This window comes from Solanum pennellii, chromosome 4 (genome assembly GCF_001406875.1).
Source record: "Solanum pennellii chromosome 4, SPENNV200".
NCBI lineage: Eukaryota > Viridiplantae > Streptophyta > Magnoliopsida > Solanales > Solanaceae > Solanum > Solanum pennellii.
In genome coordinates this window covers 13237666-13249282 of record NC_028640.1, presented here as the reverse complement: position 1 = coordinate 13249282, position 11617 = coordinate 13237666, and positions in this window count along the sequence as shown.

Below are 11617 nucleotides of genomic sequence, written 5' to 3'. Positions count from 1 at the left end.
ACGGACCGTTGTGCCTATGACGGTCCGTCATACTAGCCGTCGAGGGTAAAGAAGAAGAGCAGCAGAAGAAATTGCATAAGAAGGGGACGACGGAGTCTATGACGGTCCGTCGTGACCATGACGATCCGTCGCGAGGTCCGTCGACCCAGCCGCGTTTTGGCAGATTTCCAGCAAATAGAGTCCTTGTTTAATTAGGTTTTTATTTTTTATAAATAGTTCGAAAAACCTCGTTTTTGAGGTTAGACTCTGTTACGTTAGACTCTGTTACGTCAGACTCTTAGATTGTTAAACTCCGTATTGGTAAACATTGTATTGTGAGATTCTTGATAATCATTAGACTNAGAGAAAGAACAAAAGTAAAGTGACTCAAGAATTCATTGAAAGAAAAGTAAAGAAAAAGAAAAATATACAATAATACAAACAAGAAAAGAAGAGAGTCACTTACACAAATGAAGAAAGAAGAGAAAATAGCAAGGTGAAAGAATATGAGAAACTGGGCGAGATAAAATGATAGAAAGAGGGAAGGTTTAGCCGATATGTCAAGGAGGGCAAAAAGTCACTAAAGTATACTTAAATATACCCTACCTGACCCTGAGCCTATGTTATAAGCTAAGAAAGTCCTATCGTGATCCTAAGGGTTGTATAGCGAACTTAAGGCAGTGAAAATAAGGGCAAGCTTATGGCAATAGGTATGAATGACTGTGACTTTGTTCTGAGAGCGAGTATTGAAAAGTAATCCTTATACGCAAACTGAAATCATTGTGTGAAAAATGAGGATTTTGTTCTAAATTGAGGACACTAGTTGCAATACCGGAATTGTTAGCACCTCGGTGAGAAATTGAAGAGGATAGGTGTTAATGCATGGTGAGTCTGTGTCATGTTCTAATCCCACAAAATTCAAGCCTAATAGTGATAGCATGCATAGATTTGATGAGATTAATCGGGATTGATAGCCAAATGATTGCAAAGGATAAAACATGGATACTATTGTACAAAGATTGTGTAGTGAGTCATAGTGCGTCGCTTGAGGACAAACAACGAATTTAAGTTGAGGGTGTTGATATACCGTGGTTTCACGGTATAATTAATACTTTTTCCTTAAGTTTAGTGTGTCCGAAAGCCTTTTTGTGCTAATTTTGATATAAGTTTCTCTTTGTTTTGCAGGAAATCTGTCCAAAGCTGAATGCGGAGATTTTGAGCGAAAAAATGCAGAAGAGACCACCTACGGAGCTTATGACGGTCCGTCGTGCCTGTGACGGTCCGTAGGTGGCAGCGTAGTGCAGCTGCTGAAGGAAGATGGGGAAGTCTGACCAAGTGTGGGATTACGAAGCTTGTGACGGTCCGTCATGGCTATGACGGTCCGTCCTGCAGGTTCGTCGTGAAGATCAGAGAAGTGATCCCAGTACCCAGATTCCGAGAGTTGAAGTATTTTGGAACGAAGACCCTCGACGGACCGTTGTGCCTATGACGGTCCGTCATACTTGCCGTCGAGGGGAATGAAGAAAGCAGCAGAAGAAATTGCACCAAGTATGGGACGACGGAGTCCACGACGGTCCGTTGTGACCACGACGGTCCGTCGCGTGGTCCGTCGACCCAGCCGCGTTTTGGCAGATTTCCAGCAATTAGAATTCTTGTTTAATTAGGTTTTTGTTTTTTTATAAATAGTTCGAAAAACCTCGTTTTTGAGGTTAGACACCTGATCGTTAGACTCTTAGATTGTTAAAACTTCGTATTGGTGAACATTGTATTGTGAGATTCTTGATAATCATTAGACTTTTCGTGAGATTATTGATTACTTTGAGAATTCTTGCAAGTGATTTTTGGTGATTAATCAAGCAACCTTTTGGATTTTATTCTTTCTCATTGAAGTAAGTACATGAATTCTTATTTAATATATTTGAATATTGTGTTTATGGCTATGAGTAACTAAACTCCATAACTAGGGTTGTGGGAACCATAGGCAAATAATGAGATAAACCCTAGCTAAAATAACAATTCTAGAATAGTGTCTTGCATGTATTAATAATTCTTTCGCTTAGAAGTGTTTTTAACGGATGATCAACGTTAGAACTCGCCTTAATGCTACTTGCCGGACCAAGGAGGTAGATAATAGGAAAAGAATTATTAACATAGATTTAGTGTATACTATCTAATAGGCTAGTATTGATTGGTACGAGGTAATAACTTAGTCAAATATCGAATACAATGCTTAATATGAGGTAAAGATAAGGGTTAGGAAAGCAACACACGTAGCCGGACCAAGGTACGGAGTGAGATTTTCTAGATGCCGGACATAGGATCTAGAAATACATAACTTATCACTTTGCATGCAAGATACTAGGAAAGAATTGTTATAGTTAGAATTATCAAGTTATGAACCTGTGGGGAACACGTAAACCCTAGTTACTTTGATTAATTGATTAAAATCCAACTGTCAAAGCTGTTAAGTGTCTCTTTCAAGTTCGTTATTTATTTTCACTCATTTAGAAATAGAAACCCCTCTTTTTATGTTTTTACTTTTCAAGGAAGTCATTGACCAAACAATAGTAATAACAGGTTGAAGTTAAGTCTAGACTATTTTCCTCGTGGGAACGATCCCAACCTCACTAGTTGGGTTATTTACTTGACACGACCGCTTTACTTCTTATTTGAGAAGTAAGTTTGAGCGTATCAGGTCCGTCAGGGAATGCTGCACTTCTACACTGCCATTCCATTTTGTGTTTTACTCTCATGTTTGATGCTTTTGAATGTGTTACGAGTTTTTTGTGGTACTAATAAATTCTTTTTGTAGGTACATATGGCACCCGAGCATGACCGTGTCTACTCGAGAGGGCGTTCTAAGTTTGTATCCCCATCGAACGGGTGGTCATAGGATTAGACGATGAGCGTGACCCGGAGTACGTGCCACCAGGCACCCTCACTCCTACCCATGCTTCCCGCATCACCAGAGCCACGCCCATGAAGGTGGCGCCCGGAGAAGTCACTACCTCCTAGTTTGAAGAGGAGCGCATACTGACCGGCACACCTTTTGGGTCGGCTGCACATTCTGAGGGAGCGTCTGGCTCCGAGGAAGCTTCCTGTTTTAAGGAAGCGTCCGTCTCTAAGGAAGCGTCCGGCTCTAAGGAAGCTTCCGGGTCTGAGGAGTCTTCTGCTTCTCTTAATGCTAATCCTCCAGCCTTTTCAGTCTAGTCTGCCTCGTCTGATGAGGCTGATAGTGTTGATTCTACTCCAGCACCGCAGACTGTCGTCCCCGCTCCTGTTGTTGATCAGCCCAGCCGGTGGTGTGTCGAGGTTCAATATCAAGTACATTTTGATACGAAGGTTCCCAACGACAAGGGAATCATGACCCGGACGCTGATACTCAAGCGGCGGGTTCTCACTGGGAGTCTTTCTACTATGCCGGCCATCCATGCTATATTTACTAGACATCGGCTAGAATGGACAACTCGGAATGTGGGCCGCTATAGCGAAGAAATGGTGCGAGAGTTGTAAGCCTCCTATGTGGCGACTTTCCGGTCTCAGTTGGACAAGCGGGCCAATCTAGCCAAACCTGCACCTTTAAAGTACGTCTGAGTTTGCGAAAAGTGGGTTGATATTTTTTGTCGGTCATTCGCAGGGTTCTCTATGGCGCTGACGTTGATTTCACCAGGGACCCCCTCACCGCCGAGTTTGAATATCGATGGAAGTTGATCAAGGACGGCCGATTCCAGCGTGAACCGGATGTAATAGAGACCATCAATCGGTGGATAGCACAACACCTCTCCGTGGATGGTGAGGCTGCTAATTGGGTGTTGGATCCCAAGGGGAGCATTAAGTAGGCTAACCTCACCTTCACAGCCAAATGCTTATGGCTACTGGTCCTACAATGCCTTTCCCCCACTACTGCTGATAACATTGTAACTTGGGATCGTGCAGTGCTGATGGTTGCCATGGTTGCGGGGTTTGAGGTGGACTTCATGTAGCTGTTGTAGGTGGTGATGCATGAGAGGACCTTTAAGGCTACTACTACTAACCCCTTCCAGTTCATGGTCTTTTAGTTGTGCAGGTCTACAAGAGTGCCCGTGTGGAACATTGATGTGATCAAGACCCTGCCCGGCACAGTGAATATTGGCCTCATTCGGGATGAGGACAATGAATTCGCTCCCTACAGGGGCCCCATCCAGAGGTGCAGTAGCTGAGTGAGAACCTGGCCGCACTCCAATTCTTTTTGGTTTTGGATTCCGAATTTTTTTTCACTCAATTATTTTATTTCGGGTTTTCTACATCTATTAATAGGGCATGGAAAATTATTATTTGGAAGAAGCCAAGAAAGAAGATAGAAGACATAATATAAATTTTTTCTAGCTTTGTAAGAGCCGCTGTGGAGGTAAGAGAATTGTGGTCTATTCTTTCTTCTCCTTTATTATTTATTTGTATTCGTTATTAATAAAAATATAATTTAGCTATTGTTCTTAAGTTTTTATGATTAACACAAACAAATTTATTTTGATAAATTTTGATTGTTTTTTTTGCGATAATGAGTAGCTAAGCTTAACAACTAGGTTTGTGGGAACCATGAGCGATTAACAAAGTATGAATAGTAATTAAGCAATTCTCAAATAGGTTATTGCATGTATTGATAATTATTTCGCTCAGAAGTCTTTTTAAACGATGGCCAATATTAGAACTTGCCTTGTTGCTACTTATCGGACCAAGGAGGTAGTTACTAAGAAAAGAATTATCAACGTAGATTTAGTATATACAATCTAATAGGCTAGTTTCAATTGGTGCAAAGTAGCAACTTATCCATACATTGAATATGATGCTTAATATGAGGTAAAGGTAAGGTTTAGTAATGTATACACACGTAGCCGGACCAAGGTACGGGGTGAATTTCTCTAGATGCCGGACCAGGATTTGGAGATACATAACTTATCCCTTTGCATGCATATCACTAGAGAAGAATTGCTATTACTAGGATTACCGCGTTATGAGCTTATGGAGAACACATTCCTAGTTATTTTTATTAATTTGGATATAAATAAATACTTAGATCAAAACTATTTTTATTTCTTTTATTTTTATTTCAATTTAAAATCCCCCATTTTAATATAACGACTATCAAGTTAAATATTTGTTATATATAATATTCTTTCATATTTTTCTATTGGATCGACCCCGACTCATAGTTGTGTAAATATATTACATAGGATCGTTTATATTTCTTTTCAAGAAGTATATTTGAACGTTATAAAATAAAGGCGCTGCTGCCGGAGTATATGGCTTAAAAATTGTCTTTAGTATTTATATTGACTTGTAGTTTTTTTTTGGTTTCTTAGTATTAGTTTTAATTTTTAATTATTATTATCATCGAGTCATCTGAGCCTATAGAAAAGTGTATGGAGAAGGAAAATTTTGTCTATATTCTTGAATTTATTGTTCCAGAATCGAAAAATTACATTCCTCACTTAGGATCTAACAAGTGCAGAATGCGATTTCTGTTGTTTGGACCTCTCTTTTTATACCACCACTCCTTGAGCGTAATAGAAAAATTGATTCAAAATTGAGGGTGGAATTCATATCTTCAAAGTGGAAGAAAAAATAGTAAAATTGATATTGTCGTGCTACGACATTAAATTAAGCGCTTGTTGGGAGGCAACCCAATTAGTAGTGTAACTTTTTCTTAATTTCATTATTAATTTTATTTTATTTTGTTATTCTCACTTTTTATCTTGTTTTTGCAGATTAGGGGAAGTCTGACTACCCAACCAATAAAAAAAGAAGCATGTTTGAGCTTAAGTGTGGGGTGACGACCCTTGATATAAATTTAGAGAACGTGCTACTAGCTAGGCTTAAAGTCCTCAGGGAGTTTTCCTAACCCTTTGTTTATATTTTATTTAACGCTTTGGGGAAATAGCATCTTTTTAAGTGTGGGTGGAGGAATAAATTCCTAGTTTTTATTGTTTTGCTAAGTTTTTTTTTAGGATGGGTTCCTTGCTTTTGTTTTTGGTTCTTTTCCTGAGGATATTCCTTATGAACCGATTGTGTTTTATTTATTTATTTTAGGAATAATTTTTTTTAATTATTATTTATGGAAAGAAAAAAAACCTTTTGAGTTACATGATACTTACTATTTGGGCCTAATTTTAAGTAGTATTTTCTTGTGAATGCTTGATTACTAGTGAAATTGAAAACCTTTTTGACATCTAGGTTCATTATTGTGACTTTGTATATAGCTTATTTATTTTGTAGTTTGTTATGATCATGTCTCTGTTAGAAGTAGAATTGATCCATCTTGATTGATACTTGTGTCATGTGTGGTGAGATTTTGTTTATTCTATGTTTTGCATCTTAGTCTAGAAGTTGCCCTGCATATTATTGAAGCGAAATAAAAAAGTGTTGCCTTGTTTAGGAGATAATAATAGGCTTTATTTGATTTGTCTTATATTTTTGAGCTTGTAGCCTTTTATTGGTACCCATATTTTTCCCTTGATTATTTTTTTTTGAATCCCTAGTTTTTGCACCTTGCTTCCTTGAGCATCATAGCATAGACTTATTTTAATTATCAATTCGGAGAAAAAATGATGGATCAGTGAAATGGTAATCAATGATATCTACAAAGTTCTTAAAAGCCCTCTTTGAAAGAATGTGAAAAAAATATATATAATTGGATGTGACATAAAAAAAAAAAAATAAGAAATTACCTTGATGATGGCCCTGGTCCTTCCAAGGACATCGTGCACCTTAACTTATGTAAAATAAGCAAGTCGAGGGTGGCTATTATGAAGGAAAATCAAAAAAAAAGAATAATGAATTAAACATTCATGTGATGATTAGAATTATTTGTGAAATAATTGTTGAAGAGAGGGCTGAAAATAAAGAGAAGAAAATATAGGTCATGAAGTCTAAAAAATGCAAAATGCTTAAGGAAGTGGAAGTCACTATTATATATATTTTTTTCTACCCGTCAACTAGCCTACATTACAACCCGTTAAAGTCCTATTTGATTCTATTCAAGCATGGTTAATTAGTGGAGATGTACATAATGGGCAAGCATATGGTTCTTTGTGCATACATGTGAATTTTATTTGTGTGTGTGAGAGTTGTTCTTCATATCAAGCCCTTAATCTATATTCAATCTTTTAAATCGAGTGTATGGACTATTTTGTTTTGTGAGGTCACTTATTTCATGATAGATAGGTGATGTTATTAACTTTCTTTGATGAGAGTAGGTGTTAAAACATAAATTTTATGAGTTGAAAGTCCATCAAGTTAGGAGGTTAGAGGTTTGTTGTTTACTTAGATGTCTTGCATAATGATTGAGAAGTCTACTTGATATTATAAAATGGGTATATTGCCTAATTGTTTGTATTAATCAAAGTGATGAGATTGCTAGTATAATTTTTTTAGATAATCTTTAATTCGTGCTCGAGGACGAACAAAAGTTTAAGTGTGGAGTGTTGATGTGAGGTCAAAATACACATTTTTTATCATTATTTACCCCACATTTATTATTTTGTATTTGTCCATTTCGAGAAAAAGTTTTATGGATTTGCTAAATTATGTATTTTATTTGTAGGATTAATTTGGTGGGAAAATGAAGAAGTTTGGAGCTAAAACAAATTGAAGATGAAAATCAAGCAGGCAGTTAAATGGATTAAAGTGAATAAAATAATATATTTATATATAATAGGGAAACTTTCACATATAGCAATTAAAATATTCATATTTGTATGCTATAGCAAAGTTTGCAAATTTGCGCTCCATAGCAAACATAAAAACTATATAATCCGCTATACATATACAGTTGAAGCAAATTGTATAAAATGAAGTGTATAAAAAAAGAAAGAGAAAGACACTTGGGCAGAGAACTGTATAAAAACGAAGTGTATAAACGAATTGTATTATTATAAGTGTATAGAACGATTATATACAATTTGAATTTGTATAAAATGAGAAAGAGAGAAAGACAAAAGAGACTTGACAAGGAATATACAATTGAATGGAATTGTATAAAACGAGAAAGAGAGAAATTAGATACAATTTGAAAATTGTATAAAACGAGAAAGAGAGAAAGGCAAAAGAAACTGGGCAGGGGAGTATTTTTATTGTATAATTATAAGTGTATAGGATGAAAATATATGTACTTGCATGTGTATATACAATTTTCTCATGCTTTATACAAACAGAAACGCAATTTATACATTTCGCTTCTGTTTGTATAAGTGACAAAGGCGAGGGTGGCGAGCGAGATTTGGGAGAATGGCGAGCGAGATTTGGGAGAGTGGCGAGCGAGACCTGTAAAAGGGGAGAGAGGGGAACAAAAATATATGTATTTGTACAATTTGCTTTGCTTTATACAATTAGAAACAATTTTTATACACTTGTGTTTGTATAAAAAGTGAGGAAGCGAGCGAGAGATTGGAGGGGATTGGCGAGTGAGATATTTGGCAGAGAGGCGCCTGGTAATTTTTGCAAACATTTGCTATGGAGCACAATTAAATCAAATCCTAGCTACTCCATTTATTTTAGGTTATTAGTTTGCTATTATATACAATTTTTCCTATATAATATGCATATTGTCTGCAATTGTGAATTGCAAAAGTGAACATGCCACGTGGCAGTCTCTAAATGCAACGGTCGATCGCTACACGCTGGACTACTGTAAACGCGGAAAAAAAAAGAAAAGAAAAGCACTCCAATTCTTTTTGGTTTTGGATTCCTAATTTGTTTGGACTCAATTATTTTATTTAGGGTTTTCTACATCTATAAATAGGGCATGGAAAATTATTATTTGGAGAAAGCCAAGAAAGAAGATACAAGACATAATATAATTTTTTTCTAGCTTTGGAGCTTTGTAAGAGCCGTCGTGGAGGACGGAGAATTGTGATTTATTTTTTCTTCTCCTTTATTATTTATTTGTATTCGTGATTAATAAAAATATATTTAGCTATTGTTCTTAACTTTTTATGATTAACATAAATAAATTTATTTTAATAAATTTTGATTGTGTTTTTGCGATAATGAGTAGCTAAGCTTAACAACTAGGTTTGTGGGAACCATCAGCGATTAACAAAGTATGAATATTAATTAAGCAATTCTCAAATAGGTTATTGCATGTATTTATAATTCTATCACTTAGAAGTCTTTTTAACGGTGGTCAGTGTTAGAACTCGCCTTGTTGCTACTTGCCGGACCAAGAAGGTAGTTAATAAGAAAAGGATTATCAACGTAGTTTAGTATATACTATCTAATAGGCTAGTTTTAATTAGTGTAAAGTAGTAACTTAGTCATACATTGAATATGATGCTTAATATGAGGTAAAGGTAAGGTTTAGTAAAGTATACACATGTAGCCGGACCAAGGTACGGAGTGAAATTCTCTAGATGTCGAACCAAGGATTTAGAGATACATAACTTATCACTTTGCATGCATAACACTAGAGAAGAATTGCTATTACTAGGATTACCACGTTATGACCTTATGGAGAACAAATTCCTAGTTATTTTTATTAATTTGGATATAAAAAAAATACTTAGATCAAAGCTATTTTTATTTCTTTTATTTTTGTTTCAATTTAAAATCCCCCATTTTAATATAACGACTATCAAGTTAAACATTTGATAATGATAATATTCTTCCATTTTCTCTGTGGGATAGACCCCGACTCATAGTTGCGCAAATATATTACATACGATCGTTTATATTTCTTTTCAAGAAGTATATTTTAACGTTATCAGCAGCTCCCATAGATCAGTCAGATTTCACTGCATTGACCATTTATTAGTATATCCAGAATTCAGTTTCAGCATGTAAAAAATTGGTCTTTGAATTCAGTTATCTCAGCATTCAAAATCTATATCATGTTCAGATTATATACTTGCTTTTGTGCTTGTCATTTATGTATTATTTCAGCTTTACTCTATCCTACATGCTCAATACCTTCAAATACTGACGCATATGTGGTCTACATCTTCTCGTGATGTAGGTTCAGGTTCTCAGCAATCAGATCGTGCTTAGATCATTTCCCGATTTCCAGTTCATCGGATTTAGTGGTGAGTCCTCATTCTCCGAGGACAATAGTCATGAGTTCATTTTAGTCTTTTAGTCATTTAGTTTCAGTTTTTGGTAGATTTAGTTGGGGCTTGTCCCAGCATTTCTAGTCAGTTAGAGGCTTATTTCAGACATAGTTAGTTTCAGCTTAGTCTTGAGTTAATAACTTCTTTGTATTAAACTCATTGTTTCAAATATCTCAGTTATAGATTATGGGTATTCCCCATCTTTTCAGTTTAAATTATAATTTAGCTTCCGCATTCAGTTTATTATCTTTAGTATGCTCATGATCATGCCAACAGGGCTAGCTTGGGATCACTTGTGGTCCGAGGTTCCGTTTCCGTGTCTCGGGGGTAGCTCGGGGCGTGACAATTTTTTTCCATGATGCCCAAAGATTTCATGTCCATCCCCCATATAGTTGTAGGAGGTGTACAATGCTGCTTGTGATTGGTAAAAGGATGTTATTTTGACACTTCGCGCATTGTGATTCGTTCTTGCTTTTGACTAGGACAACCACTCCATTTGTACACGTGGTGTCACCTAGGTTGTTTCGGATGCCTAGTCACTGTGACACTTGGCATTGTTTTTGGCTTCAAGGTGAAATGGACCTTGAATTTTAATTTAAAAAGATAGACTTATTTATCTATAAATCCCAAATTAATCATACAGCCCCAGACAAACATGAATCACATACAAATTTGTATGAGTTTAACTCAATACAATTTATGTGTCCAAAGTATCGTCTTGTTACTTTAAATACAATGTTTGTTTATAAAGACAACTTAAGTTTTGTTGTATTGTGTTGTTCAATCCTTTGTTATATCATGACAGAAGTCTCATTTTATATATGTAAAGAATATTAAAATCCTTTGTGGACAAAGTTTGAGAAGTATTGGAGACATGGGGTATAATTTTTTCCAAGTCATTGATCATGTCATTCCATTAATTTTCCTATTGTATAGGGTAAAATCAATTGAATACATGTGGAAATTGACGGAAAGAACAAAGAGACTGAGAAGGCATTCTTGATAAAGGGAAAGAAGCAAAATGCTAGAGGCTACTAAGCAAGGTTTTGACTCTTATGACGTACACAATTTTCCAAGTATCAGGTGTGGAGGAATCATATAGACCTGAAGCTTGCAGGAATACAGCTGCAAGCACCCATGCACCCTCCTTCAGTGGTCTTGGTACTTGAGAAATTACCACGATAATTATATCATCTTAGTCAAAATTATTTTTTCTTAGTAGGATTATCATTTTTCTAAACATCCCACGTAAATTCATTAAAATATGGATTTATAGTATTGTCATATTGTATTAGCTTTAGCACCTAAATAAGATGGAGATGAAGATGATGAGTTATACCAAAGAACAAAAAAGATTTCTCGTTCCTCTGGATTCATGAAAGCTCTCATCTAATATAAAACTAGAAGCACATAGACTAACATAGATTAAATAGAGAATAAAATCCAACATAATAAATATCGGAAGAAAAATTATCTTGATCTTTCCCTACCTTCTAAGAGTGAAGTTAAAACAAAAATATATAGGACACAAAATTAGCTAAAAGGTAGAAAGAGGACAT